General features: G+C 36.0%; 1 pseudogene; it reads right to left on the reverse strand.

The window, feature by feature from the left end:
• Nucleotides 1-12,755: 12,755 nt before the first annotated feature.
• On the reverse strand, nucleotides 12,756-14,915 carry LOC132122622 (5-hydroxytryptamine receptor 7-like; annotated as a pseudogene).
• Nucleotides 14,916-19,614: the final 4,699 nt, after the last annotated feature.

Here is a 19,614-nt window from a genome sequence, read left to right on the forward strand (position 1 = left end):
GCATTAGAAAAGGGGCTCATCTCCTGTTTCCAAAATGCATCACAAAGTGCTTGAAAAAGCTGTAAACTAAATTCCACATTGCACAAGGTGCAAACAACCTTACACCTGTTTCACAAATACTCTGTCTGCAGTGCGTATGTGTTGCATATTTTTTTACGCACCCATGTTAACGGATTCCAGGAGCGTTGCGTCTGCAGCAGTGCAGCGATCGTTTATGTACCGGAGTAGCGGACTGCAAACGCGTCCTGTGTGAAAGCACATCGAGTCCGTGCTGCACCACATACGTAACGCACACGGACTGCAAACGCACTGCAAACGGAGTATGTGTGAAACAGGCGTGAGCAGGGCCGTAGCTTGGGTCAGCGGGGACCCGGTGAAGGTTGTACCAGTGGGCCCTGTTTGAAATTGTTTAATTTGTATGTTCGTTTATTTTTATTTATTTGTGCTATTTACACAATGTTTCAGTTTTTTTTTTTTTTTGAAGTTTGTATATGTCAAGGTACAGAAACCAAATAATTAAATGTAAAATAGCACTGAATAGTCTTCAATATAAAAATGAAATATACAATCAAACCTACATTTATTCAGACACCTTCAACATTTCTCACATTATTACAGTTTTGCTATATATATATATATATATATAAAATTATATCTGGTGTCTGAATAATTTTTGGTTTGACTGTTAAAACTACAAAGTAATTCAGTCAAGAGCAGTGAGTGATTTTCATTTTCTTGGATTAACATTACAGCAGCTAGTAGCTAAATTAGGCACGGTCACTTTAAGAGACGATGAACGCATCCAATAATAATAAACATCCCATTTTTTTCCTCAACTGTTTACTTTCACTTAAGAAATAACTGACAGTTTTTTTTCGAGCATAATTTCCAAGGTGGATATTTTGACATATTTTGTATGTATTTGTCGGCACAAGAGCAAAAATAAGCAAATTCGATGTTCAAGTGTTTTGAGACGCCTTTCTCTGAGCCCTGAACACCAGAACACCGTGAGTACTGAATTGGGCTCTTTCACATATTTTTGTTTGTTCAAACTGCGATTTGTATTTGTTCAATCAGGCGCAGGAGGGACTTCGAGGAGAACTTCGCAGAAGAGAGCTCGGTTCAGTGTCGCTGTCTGTGATATGCGACTCTCTCTCTCGTGCGCACCGAACACAGCGCTCGAGTAACCAGCTACTCTGTTCAGCTTTTCTGTGTCTTGTGTTTGGATGCTTTAATGTTTAAATCGACAAGCGGTAAGGCTTAAAAACGTGAAAAAGATAAGCTTTTGTGACGATGCGCAGCAGTGGCCCGTCAACTGTCCTGAGCATCTATTTAGGCTGACCTCAGCCAGTCGGTTATATAAAATATCAAGGTGAAAGTCATCATAGCTTGCTTAGTATAGACCCAGCTCCCAACCAAACTTTGAGAATAGATTAACGGCGATAACAGCCCACCACTATTTCTTATACTTAGAAATAGGCTCAAAGCACTACTGTCCATTGATGTTGAATTTCCCATTATTATATCCTTTAAAAAAAAGCCTCTGGTGAGAAAAGCATTTCCAAACAATCAAGGTGAATGGTATGAAGAGAATGTTCCAGATTAATGTTTGGGGTCAATTTATTGTATGATAGTCATTTATTTCCACTGTCAGTAAATGGAGGGTGGCTGTCATCAGAGAGTAATACAGTAATACATTTTACCTGCACCTCTTGATCTCTAGCATTGCATAGTCTACACAAACAAAGGTTACACCTGCACTAATACACTCCTCACTCTGCAAGGTGTAATGTGACATTGAAAACACCTTTTTTTACGCGAGTGTGTTTGCATGTCATCATCATAGTGGCTATGGTTGCTTGCATTTGAAAGTTCATTTGTGGAACTGGGTTGTAAAAGTATGGTGTCCTTAATGTACTCAATCACACATTCAGTAAATGTCCTCTGAGTTGTTCCCATTTTCCGCACGGCCGTGGTTTTTGGTGTCCCATCTCTTAAAAATGTCTCCATTTTATAGGATGACTACAATAACCTGCAAAAATCTGACAAAATAACCTTCATGGCAACTTTAATTCAGTTACATTGCAACATGAGTCTTAGTGTGTGTAAATGTCATTTCAATGCTCTATGGTGTATTAAGTTTAACACTGTCACACACAAGAAATGGATTTTAATTGGTCAGGCTTTGCTTTGGTCTCTGCCCCTGCTGCAGTGTGATGAATTGATTGACATCTTCACTGTGTCATCGCAGTTCATCAGCTTACTCTCTAGGCAGTGGTCCGTTAAGGGAATGTGCTTATGTTTTTGACCACTCTTTGTATTACTGAACCAAGAGGGGGCAACGCAGCATGGTGCCATGTGCTAATATGGTCGTTTGAAGGTTGAGGGATACATTTGGTGCCCGCTGGCTCATTTCAATCTAGTCTGACCTAATTTAATTTAATTTAAATGATATAATGTCAGTGTGCATCTCCTTGTAACTGCTGGGGATTTGAGTCAAAGACAGTAATTTTAGGCAACATTGGGTGTTGTGTTATATCTTTTTCTGTGGGTGATAAATATTAGGGAAAAACATTCATTCAGAGAAATTGCTTTGACTATTAGGACTAAAAGCTCATCTACATCTTTAAGTCTGACAGGAGTAAACAGTATTGTGGACTCAGTGCCTTCATGGACAAGGCACATTGGTGCCCTAATGTAAACACTGTCAGGGTGCTCGATTTTAGAGACAGCAGCAGGCAAAATGACTTATGAAATGTGGCATTAAATATTGAAATTGGTGCAAGCATGTCAGCTTTCATTTTCTGCTTCATTTGTTTCAGAGTGAAAATCCCATACTCCTTCCAGTAGCCTTCTGAGCCTTTTCAAGAGTGCCATATTGAGCTTCATTACCCTCTTATCAGAAGGGTGACTGCACCAGCCCAACAGCTCCACATATAAATTATTGCAAGATCCCTCAGCAAAACAAGTAGCTCATCATTCCTGTGGCAAACTGCTTTTTGGATGTCTAGTAGTATCTCTTCTTGCTCAAGCAACTGCAATACCAAACAAGCAAGTCTGTTAGTGACATTATTCTTAAGCAGGTAAATCAATTCACTTCAGAAGGCCTTTATTCACCCCCCAGAGCCATGTTGGGCACTTTTTATGGTGGATTTATGTTTCATTTTGCTTCAAAATCTTGACCACAATTCACTTCCATTATAAAGCTTGGAAAAGCCAGGACATATTTTAAATATAACTCAGATCGTCATATACACCTAGGATGACTTGATGGTGAGTAAATCATGGGGTACATTAAGTTTTTAGAGGGCCAATTCACACCAAGGAGGATAACTATAACCATTAAGTTTTAATGAATGTTCTAATTGAATGAGAACAGGGAGGTTTGCACCACAACAATAATGATAACAACATGGAATAACTATATTGTTGTAATCACTTTCAGAACAATTTCTGTAAAAATCCAGTAATATCAATAATCCATGCGTTTGATATAAAAGATATCCCCACACAGTTTTCACTGATTTGTGTCACATTGACCAATAAAAAGCTTTTTTACGAGTTGAGACAATAGAAATTCAGAATTTTACTAATGTGACTGCTCCTTAAAGTCAGAATGTCTATTTCAGCATTTAATTTCTAAATTCATGTTACAGATCTTGTTAATAATGAATCTGTGCATGTTTAAATTATAATTTTTTTTATTCCACCTTTTAATGTTTAATTAAAATGTCATTACTGGACATTCTGTTCATCTGCCTCCATTTTTTTTTTTTTTTTTTTTATCTGGGATACATGACAGTACGGTAGAAAATACTTCCATTTCATTGCGACAGCTTGTATTTGGCCACTGATATGACTAGTCTTCTAGTGTGTGAACTTTATTTAAAAAATAATAATTATATATATACACAGTAGCAATCAAAATTACTCAACCCCTCAGAGACTGCAGTACTTTACAAATACAAGCTTTTCTGAAGATCCAGGTAAAATAAAAATTGCATCTATAACAGTTCACTGGCATATTAAAAGTGATAGTCAATATATAATAATACTTTTGAGTTATAAGATTTTTTTTTTATAATGCTGCTATGCCATTTTTATACCATCCCTATTCAACATTGCTGTTTTTAAATCACTTATTTGCATGGGGGGGGGGGGGGGATAAAACAGTCTCAAGACAAAATTAAGCCTTTAGAAACTCTTATTAAAAATAGAATTAGCTTGAGTTGTTACACATACAGTTAGCCCATGCATGTGTTGAAGTTGAGTAGCAAAAATGTCATCAGAGATCTCACAAAAGCTAAAGAGAATAAATATTGTATTACTTTAGAAACGCTAAGGCTATATGAAGATTTCCAAGACATTGAAAGTTCCTAAAGACACAGCTCTCAGCCTTATTCCTTAGCTTAAAGTGTGTTTTACCAGAAAACCTTTGAGGGTGTTGAAGGAAAAACACAATATCATAAAATGTTTAATCAGAGCAACTGAGAAAAACCTGCAATGTACAGCCAAAGACTTGCAAGATGACCCGATGAAAGGAGGAAAAACATTTCAATGCAGCGTGTAAGAAGAACACTAGACAAGTATGGCCTACATGTTGAGACATCTTGATGAATACCACTCTTGATCAAGAAGAACAAAAGGCAGACTTGAACTTGACAAAATTCATTTGTGTGGACCTGTGGAGCTCTGGAGGAATGTTTTATGGAGTGATGTGACCAAACTGGAACTTTTTGAACCCATGGATCAGCGATACGTCTGCTGCAAAAAAGGCAAAGCTCATAAGCAGAAAAACACCATCTCCATCGTCAAACTTGGAGGTGGATCAGTCCTGTTATGGGATTTCTTTACTGTAGAAGTAAGTGGAAATCATGACTGTATGAAGGACATCATGGATTCTTTGAAGTATCAGGCCATTTTGACAAGAATTGTGATGCCTTTGGTGCAAAGACTGAATCTGATGATCAATTGACTTTCCTGCAGGACAGTCATCCCAAAGTACACATCCAAATCTACTTCTGCTTGGTTCAGGGATCAGTCATAGAATGTACTTGAGTGTCCTGTTCAGATTCCAGGCTTAATTCTCATTGCAAATATCTGGTTGAATTTGAAGAAAGCAGTAGCAATGTGAAAACCAAAGATTATTAGTGATCTGGAAGCTTTTTCAGGCGAGGAATAGGCCAAGACTGTAGTAGAGAGGTGACAGAAGCTTCTAAACACATACAGACAGTGTTTATTGGTGATTTTAAAGAATAAAAGATTCTGCACAAAGGGGGTTGAATAATTGTGAACATGAATGTTTAGGGCCAATTTTAATTTTTCAGAATCGCCCAAAAGTGTATTAACAAACATTATCTAATACTTTACTGATGCCTTTGTTGAGTTGATTTCATAAAATGTTTTCCGCAGCAAAATGTCTTGCAGCTCAAGGGGGTTGAATAATTTTGATTGCCTCTATATATATATATATATATAATCCTCTGTTTATTTAGAATGTTTTAAGTGAAGTGTTCCTTTTTCTTTATAGAATAGTGAGAAGTGACTTATTTTATGGCTGATGCAGAAAGGTTTTTAAGACTGCAGTTATTGTGAGGGTGACCTTACTGTTGTGATTTACAAGGGCATGGATGAGTGGGACTTAAACTAAGTCTCATAAGTCTATATTGGCTGCTCCAAATCTAATACCCTGCTGGAGACCTACGGAAGAAGTATCAACTCTGTGATTAATGTGGCAGGAGGGCTATTTTAGCACATCAATGCATTTCATCAATAATTATTATAAACATTCATTGGAATTTCAGAATTTTAAGAAGACTGTTAAACCACCATGGGCCTGTTTTGTAAACCATTTATTTATTATTAAAATTTTTGGCGCATACGTTTCTTTAGCTGTGTGCAATGTTTAGCAATGTTTTCAACGAATGGCACCAAACAGGTACTTTACAACTCAATAAGAAGACCTAATTGGTAATATGTTTTAATAGGGAATGCTGAAATTTAATTAGTCTGTGGCTGTATGCTACACTGTACTTGTGCATGGACATCATTAAAATTTGTTACTGAGAATTGGTTTTCATTTCGCAACCTCAAATGTCAGCATGTAATCTCTGTGAAACAGCTGAGCAGCAGGCACCAAAGCTTTTTTAAATTACGAAAAAAACATACATTTAACTAGTTTGTTTTTGGTTCAACCAGTGGCCATATGAAATGGGTCTCTCAGCACTTCAGGATAATGGATTTTTAAATAAACAGTTTCACATTAATTAATGCACAACCAGCGAACCACTATTAACCTATTTTCTTCTCTTAATTACTCATTTTAATTAATCAATTACAAATCTGCAATAAAGCCTCTTGTGAAGCAAATTTTGTTACATATCACAGCATACATAAATGAATGAAGTGATGTTAAAAAATTTATATCTGGCATTGCCTAATTTATTTCTTGGAGTGCCACAGTGCTGCATTAATGTGGCATTTGCCTTTGCTGAAGTTGAGAGATTGACTTACATAAGTATCTATGAATAATTTTTGGAGCATCGCAGTACATGACTGTGCTTCTTACAGTGAAGTCCATCCCATTTAGATATAAAAATACGGCGAGAATGAATTGGCTGACCCAAGCATTGGTGATAACAGTGGTAGGTATAAAATTGAAATGAAATATTGCTTGAAACTAAAATAAATTTTTTGCAGATTGCGACTAAGATCATCCTGAATTTGAATGTGCCATGTCATCAGGGGGCTTAATGTGAAAGAATTCCCAAATGAGATGTAACCTTGAAAAGAAAGGCAACTCTCTCTCCCTCTCTCTCTCTCTCTCTCTCTCTCTCTCTCTATATATATATATATATATATATATATACACAGTATATATATATATATATACACATATATATACCCTCCACTTTTATTGACACCCTTGGTAAATATGAGAAAAGACGGTTGTGAAAATAATTCTACATTGTTTATCATTTTGATCTTTCATTAAAAAAATTCACAAAATTATAACCTTTCATTAAAGTAAAACAGTTGAAAGTGGGGGAAAAATCTCATTGTGAAATAAATGTTTTTCTCCAATGCATGTTTGCCACAATCATTGGCCTTAATTTATGAGCACAGTGTGGTTTATGCAGTTTTCATCAATGACATCTTTTTATTTATTTAAATCAAAATCATGTCTGCCTTGCTATTTTTCAATTACATTTCTTTTTTAAGATATTATCAGCAGAAAGCATGGACAGAATATTGATGGTCTCTCTGTTTAAAGTCATTGTTAGAAGCAATTAAGCCTCACGTCTTTATTCCCTACTGCTCCTAGACAGTTTCTGTGACAATTGTATTCCTTCCAATTGGGAACATTTAAACACTGAAACATATAACAGTTGAACAAATCAATCAGCATTTACAGAGGTTGTCCCTCTCTCCTTTATACTTGTTCTTAATTGCTGTCATCCATTAATCCCTGACTCCTTGTTAGTAATCTGCTCTCTCTGAAATCTCAGAGGTGTTCTTCCTGACTGATTGTTTAGTTCTGTTAAGGATGAAGTCTGATTGTATCAAAGGCCGATATTTTAAACGTCAGGACAGCTGGCCAATTACAGACAGGAGGAAATAAAGCTTCAATCTCAGGTACCATAACTTTCAGGTTTTTTTATTTGCCAAAATAGGATGCAGGGTGCTTAATGAGAATTTCTTGTTAGCCTATTCTTCCCCATTTGTGTGTGCGTTTGGACTGTCCGTCAGGACTGTGATTTATTAGTCTTGAGACTTCTTTGTTTCAGAGCTAGCGGCGGAAATCATGTTCACATGGTGTGGCTTATTGTGTGGAATCTGATCGGGGCCCACAGTGTACTGAAGAACAGTAGATAGGGGTTTGAACACTGACAGGGTTATTCTTACTTTACTTTGTAAGTTTAGATTGCAATTATAGTGATGCTAGGTAGAATTAATGTCATTACACTTGTATTCAAAGACATAAAAACTGGTGGAGAGTGCTGATGTGATATGTCTATGATAAAACACACCAAAAAGAAGAAGAAGATAGAAGATGTATAGAAGATCTCTTTTTTTATCAGTAGAATGTAATGCATGAAGAATGTAGCTTCCAGAGCTTGATAGCCATATAGAAGATCAGTATCTTTAGTATCTTACCAAGCTGGAAAACATCACTCTTTCATCCTTTGTAAACAGTGTAGGTTGAAGGACGTGTCTCTCTGATTGAACTGATATGTGTGCCGGTGCTTCTTAAACTGGTGGCAATAGATTCACCTTGAAATCTTCCCTGCACTGATGTAGTGGAATAAATTATTGAAATATTTATTTATTTATTTGCAGATGGTCAAATTTAAAAGGGGGTGTAACAGATGATTGGATATATTAAAATGTATAAGGTCTGTGATAATACAGCCATTTAATTAAATGAAATCTTCATTGATTGCACTTATTACAAACATGTTTTAAGAGAATCAATGTATTTAGGCAGTAAAGGTTTAAGTAAGTTTTTAGGCTTAGTTTTTGTTAGACTGTTGCCAGGACACTCAGGACATTGTGCAAATCATTATATACTATAAATGGTTAAATGTATGCCAGGACATCAGATGAAAGAAAGAATACCGATTGTAATTAAGTATGTAAATACTACAAAGGTTCCAACACTGTCAATTACAATTTGAATTAACTGAACTTTTCTTAAACATAACATAAAAAAAAGAATGTTAGACTAATGTTAAGACAATGCTGCCTTGCAAACACTGTTATTGTTCAGATATTCAGATTATTTTTGCCAGACTGCATGGAGAACATAAAAAAACAATGTTATCAGTAGCAATAAACCATATCAAAGCTCATATAATAGTGGTCACTACCAATGTTAAAGTTAACATTTTAAAATGATGCTATACATGTCTAGAATTCAGCTACAAGACTATAGTCTCTAACCTCATAATTTACAATATTAAACTGACATATGTCCTCTGTGAAAAAAGTACACCGCTATTGCATATCACATTGAAGCCTTAAATCTGAATACATTTGCAGGTACATTGATTCCAAGAAGCCCCCTGGTAAATGGACAGGAACCAGTCCTCATGCTGTGCCACCATAGATGGAAAAACAAGACTGAAAGACTCAGCAGGGCAGCGTGTCACAGCATTCAGAAAGAGGTACAATTTATGGAACAGTCGTTCATGTTCAGTTCAGGTATATAACATGAGAACAAAACCTTGTGACCAGTATAGATTCTCTGAAACACTTGGAAAAGATTTCTTGTTTTTCTTTGATTTTGCAATGTGGCCTAGCTAATAACTCCTTAAATCCTTTGCTTTTTAGCCTTAGATGTTTGAAACATTCCACTGATGACATTAATTTCCTTTTCTTTTTTAGAACAAAGGACAATATGTGTCCTCACCATGGATGCATTCAAAGCATTACTTTCAAATCCTTATACAATGAGTATCAGGCCAACAATAAAAGCATAATGTGAATTCATGTTCCAAATGTCCAAATAATAAAGCACAAACAATTTTTTTTTTTTTATTTAATTCATTGACCTCAGCAGTTGTTTGTTGACCTCAGCATCTTAATGAGACACTTCCATCTTTTCTCCTTCAGGCTTTTTTTTTTTTTAAGGTAGGAATACATAGGGACAGTAATGAGTATTAGTCAATATTAAAGTTTTTTTTTTTTTTTTTTTTTTTTTTTTTTTTTTAATCTGTCAATGTTAACTATTTATTTGTCCAGGTTAATTTTTTTTATTTTAGATTTGCTGTCAACTCAGGCTCACTTAAAAGTGAATGTACTTTTTCACCTATTAAATTTTTATATCATTATATATTTGATATTATTATATTTATAATTGTTTATGTTTTGTAATAGTTTCTTTAAAATTTATTTGGAAAAGTATTTATACAATTAATTAATGTATTTCATAGGTTTCTTTTTTTATATATACAACCCGAATTCCGGTAAAGTTGGGACGTTTTTTAAATTTTAATAAAATGAAAACTAAAGGAATTTCAAATCACATGAGCCAATATTTTATTCACAATAGAACATAGATAATGTAGCAAATGTTTAAACTGAGAAATTTTACACTTTTATCCACTTATTTAGCTCATTTAAAATTTAATGCCTGCTACAGGTCTCAAAAAAGTTGGCACGGGGGCAACAAATGGCTAAAAAAGCAAGCAGTTTTGAAAAGATTCAGCTGGGAGAACATCTAGTGATTAATTAAGTTAATTAATATCAGGTCTGTAACATGATTAGCTATAAAAGCTTTGTCTTAGAGAAGCAGAGTCTCTCAGAAGTAAAGATGGGCAGAGGCTCTCCAATCTGTGAAAGACTGCGTAAAAAAATTGTGGAAAACTTTAAAAACAATGTTCCTCAACGTCAAATTGCAAAGGCTTTGCAAATCTCATCATCTACAGTGCATAACATCATCAAAAGATTCAGAGAAACTGGAGAAATCTCTGTGCGTAAGGGACAAGGCCGGAGACCTTTATTGGATGCCCGTGGTCTTCGGGCTCTCAGACGACACTGCATCACTCATCGGCATGATTGTGTCAATGACATTACTAAATGGGCCCAGGAATACTTTCAGAAACCACTGTCGGTAAACACAATCCGCCGTGCCATCAGCAGATGCCAACTAAAGCTCTATCATGCAAAAAGGAAGCCATATGTGAACATGGTCCAGAAGCGCCGTCGTGTCCTGTGGGCCAAGGCTCATTTAAAATGGACTATTTCAAAGTGGAATAGTGTTTTATGGTCAGACGAGTCCAAATTTGACATTCTTGTTGGAAATCACGGACGCCGTGTCCTCCGGGCTAAAGAGGAGGGAGACCTTCCAGCATGTTATCAGCGTTCAGTTCAAAAGCCAGCATCTCTGATGGTATGGGGGTGCATAAGTGCATACGGTATGGGCAGCTTGCATGTTTTGGAAGGCTCTTTGAATGCTGAAAGGTATATAAAGGTTTTAGAGCAACATATGCTTCCCTCCAAACAACGTCTATTTCAGGGAAGGCCTTGTTTATTTCAGCAGGACAATGCAAAACCACATACTGCAGCTATAACAACAGCATGGCTTCGTCGTAGAGGAGTCCGGGTGCTAACCTGGCCTGCCTGCAGTCCAGATCTTTCACCTATAGAGAACATTTGGCGCACATTAAACGAAAAATACGTCAAAGACGACCACGAACTCTTCAGCAGCTGGAAATCTATATAAGGCAAGAATGGGACCAAATTCCAACAGCAAAACTCCAGCAACTCATAGCCTCAATGCCCAGACGTCTTCAAACTGTTTTGAAAAGAAAAGGAGATGCTACACCATGGTAAACATGCCCCGTCCCAACTATTTTGAGACCTGTAGCAGAAATCAAAATAGAAATGAGCTCATTTTGTGCATAAAATTGTAAACTTTCTCAGTTTAAACATTTGCTATGTTATCTATGTTCTGTTGTGAATAAAATATTGGCTCATTATATTATTTCATTTTATTAAAATTTAAAAAACGTCCCAACTTTTCCGGAATTCAGGTTGTAATTTTTATTATATAGTAACTGACTTACAATTAGATCAGTCTGCTGTTTTCTCTGAGATGGCCTGAAACTAATATTTTTGTTACCACATCTTTTAACAACCTATTTAATCTCATCATTTTCTTACAATGTTAATTGTAACTTCATATGCATATAGACGTTTCATATTGAGCAATGTCGAATCTGCATGGCCATTAAGTACATGTTGATGTGTTGTTTACCATCTGTTGGCCAAGCTTGCTGACAGAAATTAAAGGCACCTGCCCACCCATCTTTCTCACAGCTAGAAGACAATAAATGCCTTGCTTCTAATAATACAACTATTGGTGTGACACGCTCAGCTTGCTGTCGCATTATTAGTGGTGATCACTGATGGTTATTTGGAGTGCAGAAGGGACGGGACTGCAATGAAGTGATGTGTTCTAGACATTTTTATGATTGATCATACACTGTGTACTTTATTCTAGTGTTCTATTAGGCTTTATAAATTGTGTACTTTATGATAGTTGTATGTATGTATGTATGTCCATATGATGTAAGTCAATGGGGTCCAATATGACTTATTGAGGAAAGACATACAGGTCTGGAATGACATGAAGGTGAGTAAATGGTGCCAGAATTTAAGTTTATTGGTAAACCATCCTTTTTAACTTAATCTGTGACCAAAGAAGGATATTATGTAAAGATCATGTTCCATGAAGATATTTAGTAAATTTCCAACCATAAATATAACATAACGTAATTTTTGATTAGTATTATGCATTGCTAAGGACTTCATTTGGACAACTTTAAAGGTGATTTTCTCAGTATTTAGATTTTTTATTTTTTTGCACCATCAGATTTCAGATTTTCAAATAGTTGTATCTCAGCCAAATATTGTCCTGTCCTAACAAACCATACATCTGTGGATTCAGCTCAGCTTTCAGATGATGCATAAACCTAAATATTAAAAACAAAATGACCCTTTATGATTGATTTTTTGGTGCAGGGTCACACATAATATAAGCACAGAAATAAACAACAAAGAATACTGTTTGAAATACGAACACGATACTGTGTATTCACCGCACTTTCATTTTGATTACTATTTTGGTCCTTCATCAAGCACATTTTACAGCAATAAGATTACATTTATTAAGCATTTTATAAAAAATTTCAAGAAGCTTTACAACTGTTCCAATTTCACTTAATTGAAGCTATTGCAATTTGCAAAAACATCTCTCGGCCTCCTTTTGACTGCATCAGTCCCTAGAGAGACATGAAGGGTACAGACAGTCTACAGCACCAGGTCAGGTCTCTCAGCTAGTTTCAAAGCCTCATGCATGCTGGCTGCCGATAGCTTGCGGTTGATGTTGCGATAGCGGCAGCGGATGAGGTTGTGGTAGGTGGTCCTGAGGTCTCTGTTGAAGAATGCATAAATGAAAGGGTTGATGAGCGAGTTGGCATAGCCCAGCCAAAGCAGTGTCCTCTCCACCCACAAAGGCACGCAGCTACACTGAACTCCACAGATGAACGGCCGCGCTGTAGAAAGCAGGAAGAAGGGCAGCCAGCATATGGCAAAAGCCCCCACAACAATCCCGAGGGTGGCCGCTGCCTTCTGCTCTCTTTTGAAGATGGAGATGTTTTTACGGTCATTTTTGAGAAGGCGAGAAAAGCTTACACACTCCTCCACCTCCCTTTGCAGCTTTAGGACCACAGTCACGCAGTTCACGCTTTCCTCATCTTCGGCTTTGGGAAAACCAGCGATTGTGTGTTTGGCAGCACTCACCTTTGCAACTCTGTATATCCAGTAGTACATAATGAGCATTACAGACATGGGTATGTAGAAGGCCACGGCAGTGGAGTAGATAGTATAGCCCAGGTCCTGGCTGATCAGACACACATTGTCATCGTTGATATTCTGAGCCCATCCAAACAGTGGGGGTAGGGTGATGGAGGCAGAGAGAAGCCATACAAACAGCACTATTTTGGCCATGCACTTTCCACTCTGTCTCACGGGATACGTCAATGGCTTAGTGATGCCCAGGTACCTGAGAAAATGAAAGAAGGAGAAAAAAAAGAACTGTTAAAGTGCATAACTGTCAAAGAATGCATTAATGTGGGCACTTTCGTGATGACTTTCTTTGTCCTTTTTTAGGAATAGTACGATCTAGGCTTGATATAACTCCTTGAAAAGAGACCAGGGCTAGTTGTCATAATGAATAAATAGCTATAAAATTAAATAGTTTATTGATGGTTTGACATTTGTTTTGCACATTTTTTTTTTCTTTTTACATTTTTGCTGGTTTTATAAATTGTTTTTTTGTTTCATAATTATTTTAGTGTTTACATTTTCCTGAAAATGTGTTTAAATTAGGCTGTTTAAAAGCCTGTTCTATTGTGAAACGTACAGGTATAGGAACCCACTAAAAGTAATTGTGCCTGTATTTTTCTAGTATATAATTGTGAAAATGTTTAGCAGCTTATTTGTAGTCAAGTTAAGATATGAGTCTATACAAAAACTAATTTTCTGAAATAAACCACCTTGAGAAATTTTAAATGAAATAAAAATTTCATTCAGACTAAATGAAACATTTATACTGTATAAAGTCTACCACTGATTAATTTAATCAAATTATGCTTCCATTAATTTTTTTTGCAGCACCTACATCTGGGAGACCTACCTGTCTATGCTTATGACACATAATGTCATTATTGAAGCGGTGCAGCACATCACGTCCATGAGGATAAAAACATTACAGAAAACACGACCAAAGATCCACTGTCCTCCTATGAGATCAGTGATGCTGACAAACGGCATTACTACCACCGCAACCGACAGGTCTGCAACGGCCAGAGAAACGATTAAGTAATTAGAAGGTTGCTTCAGTTTTTTCACAAAACACACTGATATGACCACCAACACATTCCCGCAAACTGTTAAAAAGGTAAGCAATGTCAGAACCCCTCCGATGAGCACTTTCTCAACATGTCCGTAACTCAAAGTCGGCTCACCGCGTCTGGTCTCGTTATCCATGAAACTTAGCGTCGGCAAAGTTGTAGTGGTGTCGTGCATCTTGTTAAGAAAGCGCACGTCCATCACTTCAGATGTCAAACTAGTCATGAGTAGCCTACCCGCACGCGATCCTGCGTCATCGTTGAGATCATATTGGCTGTTCAGAGCTATCCTTGGTTCTGAAAATATATTGCTCTCATTATCCATCAGAAATCCAAGTCCCAGTTAAATACACAATTTGTAATTATACGCATATGCTGTACCGATTTTCTGGCTCTATCTGTGATAAAAGAAAGAACATTTACCACTCCCATTTACACGAGAAGAGCCATTCAAGTTGTCAAGTTAAAGCTCACAGAACGAACTACGCGCTCTCCACGGCATTTATAGTATTTTATTGGCGTCTTGACGGTGCGTAATGACGTGAGATGTTTATGGGCATGATTTTTACAGACTGTAGTCATGGGATGTCAAACTGGACAGCATTATCTGTGTACTGTGTATCTAAGAGAAAAAGGGAGTATAGGCTAAGCATCACAAATTCACAATACATTCAACTTCAATCTACATAAGGATTTTGTGCAAGTTTATAATAATAATAAAAGCAATTTATATTCCCTGAAGGCTTTACTACCATCTCACGGCCTCACATAGAATTACACTTACTAAATATAGCTGCAAGCAGCGATGGCGGGCACAAGCCATCAGTGCGAACGCCACCCCGGTGGCATCAGGTAAACTGTGCCCAGCAGGCACATGCATTTACAGTAACCCTCTGGCAGTCAGGTTTTAAGGGATACGGCAGTTAAAAGGGTTAATCCGAATCATCTAGACTTTGAAATCACATTCACAGAACAATCTATATACTAGTAACACTTTGCAATAAGATTTCATTTATAAACATTATGTTAACATGAACAATATTTATATAGCATTCATTCATGTCAGTTAATATTCCAAACTTAAACATTAAAGCATTGTTTTATTGTGATTTTTTCCAAGCACATTTTACCAATTCCAAACCATATCAATCTTAATAACTACCATTATTTTTTATTTAATCATTTATGAGTGATATATAATTGTCCATGAAAGCTGGAAGAGAAAATGTGTTACATATTCCGGTGTGCAGAATTATTAGGCATGTTTTCTTTTACAAATGAAATGAGCCAAAAAAAGAGATCTATCTCAGACTCAAACTTAAACCCTAACCCTAACATAATACAAAAATTGCAAAGTTAAGACATGACCATTGAAAAAAAAAAATGCTGGGTCAGTGGGGTCAAAAAATAAAATAAAATAAAAACAGGTGGAGAAGAAATGACAAAAAGAATTGCAAAATAATTAAGAATTAATGTGAAGATAAATTCCTAGTCAATTCTGCAAGACAGACTTTTCAGGATAGGAGATGGAATAAAAATGAACTCCTAAATCTTAATGCCAGATTCTGGAAGATATATTCCTCAAAGCGTCGTACAAGAGGAGGTGGTGCTGGTCCTTCAAGAGTCACTTAAAACCCATCTGTTCATAATGCCTATATATAAAGTCTTAATATATAGTATTTCACAATACTTCATGCTATTCTAATTAATTAATTTTTGGGATTTTTTTTCCCAAGCAAAGTCTCTTAGAACCTGACAACTTGTAATTCTGGAGACTCCAGGAAAGTTGCAGTTCTGGAAAATGGTGGCGCTGTAGACTAAATGCTCCACGATAGTTTAACATCTAATTCTTCACTTTAATTCTTAATTCTTTTGCAGCTAACATTTCTGTTCTTCTCCACCTGTTTTTTTTTCTGACCCTTCTGACCCAGTAAGCATTTTGCTGTCCAGTGGTAATGTCTTAACTTTGCAATTAATGTACTGATCTAATTTTGAAGATTTCTCATGGAGATTTAATAATTTTGGATTTCTCAGTCTGAGTTAAAGGAAAAAAACTGCCTAATTATTCTGCACACCTGAATATAAGGAGTTTTTTTTTATATCTTCTAGCCTTCATGGTCAACTAGTATATATCACACTCGTTGCCTTCTCTAGTGCAACTCAACCAAAGTCTCATTCCATTTGTTGATATTTGTGATATCACAAATTCCAGGAAATTCATTGTAGTTTTTAAAATGTGATTTTTGTTAAATAAAATTCCTCTTTTTGAATTGGACTTTGAGCTTTGTAACTTTGAAGAACTTTTTTATGCTGAAACTAAAGTTGAAAAAGTGAAAAAGCATAATAGCACTCCTTTAATAGGCATTATTAAGCAGTTCATAAATACAGCTATCAATGTTTTGTTCTTGAGCATATCTATAAAGTTCAGTTATTGTATTTTCATACTTTTTTAAGGATCTATTTATTATGTATAAATTATTACGTTATTTACAAAAATGAAACATAAACCTATGCTATTGTGTATATATATATAAAATGTAATGGCTTTCCAGTGCCGTTGCCATTGATAATAGGAGTAAGCAAGTTTAGAACGCCTATAAACAAGAGTCCATGCAGACGGATGTAGATGCATAACAAATGTCTTTCTTCATTACTTGAGCTCCATTAAACATGATCTGAAACATGTTGTGGCCTCTCCTTGTTCACATGTACACACAAAGCCATACCTTATGGACCGCATACAACTAGAATCCACCTTGCGAAGTACTCTGCAGTGCTATCAGAAACTGTGTCCTTCCCAATTTCCAACACATACACTTGTTACTCAGGTGCTCTAATTAGACATACCCACAGCACCACCCAGTGGACAAAACCTTTATTATCCCTAAAATGCCTCCTACTATATATATATATATATATATATATATATATATATATATATATATGTGTGTATATATATAGAGAGAGAGATTAATCTAAATTAAAATGGCTCATTCAAATTCTGCCAAAGGCATTCAGAATATGTGTGTTACCCAAAGAAAATTGACAAACAGTAAGTCTTTGAGAAGGGACTTATCAAGCTAGGTGGTGCATTAGAAAAGGGGCTCATCTCCTGTTTCCAAAATGCATCACAAAGTGCTTGAAAAAGCAGTAAACTAATTCCACATTGCACAAGGTGCAAACAACCGTACGCCTGTTTCACACATACTCCGTCTGCAGTGCGTATGCGTTGCATATTTTTTTATGCACCCATGTTAACGGATTCCAGTTGCGTTCCAGGAGCGTTGCGTCTGCAGCAGTGCAGCGATTGTTTACGTACCAAGTAGCGGACTGCAAACGTGTCCTGTGTGAAAGCACATCGAGTCCTTGCTGCACCACATACGTAACGCACATGGACTGCATACGCACTGCAGACGGAGTATGTGTGAAACAGGCGTGAGCAGGGCCGTAGCTTGGGTCAGCGGGGACCCGGTGAAGGTTGTACCAGTGGGCCCTGTTTGAAATTGTTTAATTTGTATGTTCGTTTATTTTTATTTATTTGTGCTATTTACACAATGTTTAAGTTTTTTTCAAGTTTGTAGGTGTCAAGGTACAGAAACCAAATAATTAAATGTAAAATAGCACTGGATAGTCTTCAATGTAAAAATGAAATATACAACCAAACCTACATTTATTCAGACACCATCAACATTTCTCACATTATTAGAGTTTTGCTATATATATCAAAAATTATATCTGGTGTCATAGTTTAATTCAGTTAAGAGCAGTGAGTGATTTTCCTTTTCATTTTCATTTTCTTGGATTAACATTACAGCAGCCAGTAGCCAAATTAGGCTGCCCCGTTTTATACAGGAATTGTTCATTAAAAAAAAAAAATTACATATACTAATTATATTGTTAACACAAGTTCATGCACTGTGACATTTTACCCTTTTAACTTATAAACTCATTGAGATTTTAAAGTTAGATTAATAGTATTTAAATTAAAGTTAAAAAAGTTTTAATTGTTTAAATTATTTCTGTGAATTAATAATATGTTATCATGTTTATTCTTGTAGAAAATAAGTGTTTCTTCTTTAAGAAAATAAGGGAAAAAATAAGGGATGATCCAAATATTTATTTTGCTTCACCTATTTATGTAGGCTACAATTATTCAAAAAAAAAAAAATAATAATAATAATAAAATAACGACATTAAAAAATGCCATCGGCCTGAGTAAATTTGATCATTATAAAATTGTGACTTTAAAGTTTAGTGATTTAGGAGGTGAAAATGGTGAAATTACAAATGGCAACAACTGAAGGTTTATGCAACGTTAGCCAATAAAGCATTTTTTTTAAACAATGTTGTGAACAAAGTTGTGAATAAAATATTATTTCAACCATAGCCTGTGGATAAATAAAATGCATACTTTTCATAACGTTTCATTATTCATAAAATGCATAAAGTTCCTGGTGTTTGGATTTGTACTTCAGTATAATGAGCTCCAAGTTTAAGAATAGGTTTTCTCTCTCTCTCTCTCTCTCTCTCTCTCTCTCTCTCTGTTTAACAGTATTAGCTCAATGGAATACGTCTTCCTTCAGTTAGAATGAATGTTTTCCTGCCTTGCTAAATGTTGGGCTCATGATCAATAAGTTGTATTCGCCTCAATCTGATTTAGTAAAGTCAAACCACAGATGATGAAGCTGAGTGGAGTCCCGCGCGCTGTGAGGCGGGAGCAGCTGCAGTGAATTCCGCCTGGTCTTAAAGCTTTCCGCAAACACCCACGATCACAAATAACAATGAATTTCGTTAAATAATGATTAATTATATATTGATAATTTGTTATTATCATTATGGTCTTGTGAAATAATAATATGGGCTGCGAGAAAATAATGAATAGGGCTGCTGAGTGCAGGCATGTTTCAACTCAGTAACATTCCTCACAGCCAAAACTGGGGTTTGGGGGTAGTTCTGTATAGCTTGTGGGGGTGGAGGTAAAAGTGTGAAACTCTTGCTCTTTCATATGGACAGTGTCTTATGAGGGTTTCAAACTTGCTGAGCAGGTTTAGAACTCATTGTGGTCTGTCCCCACGTAAGATTTTTCTAGTTCTAGTCATTCATTTGTCATTATTCATCTAATCAGACGTTTATGTTAAATTTACATAATCAAGTCTTAATATATTTCACACTCAAGCACATGCATTAGGTTTACCAC

The sequence above is a fragment of the Carassius carassius genome, chromosome 40, assembly GCF_963082965.1.
Source record: "Carassius carassius chromosome 40, fCarCar2.1, whole genome shotgun sequence".
NCBI lineage: Eukaryota > Metazoa > Chordata > Actinopteri > Cypriniformes > Cyprinidae > Carassius > Carassius carassius.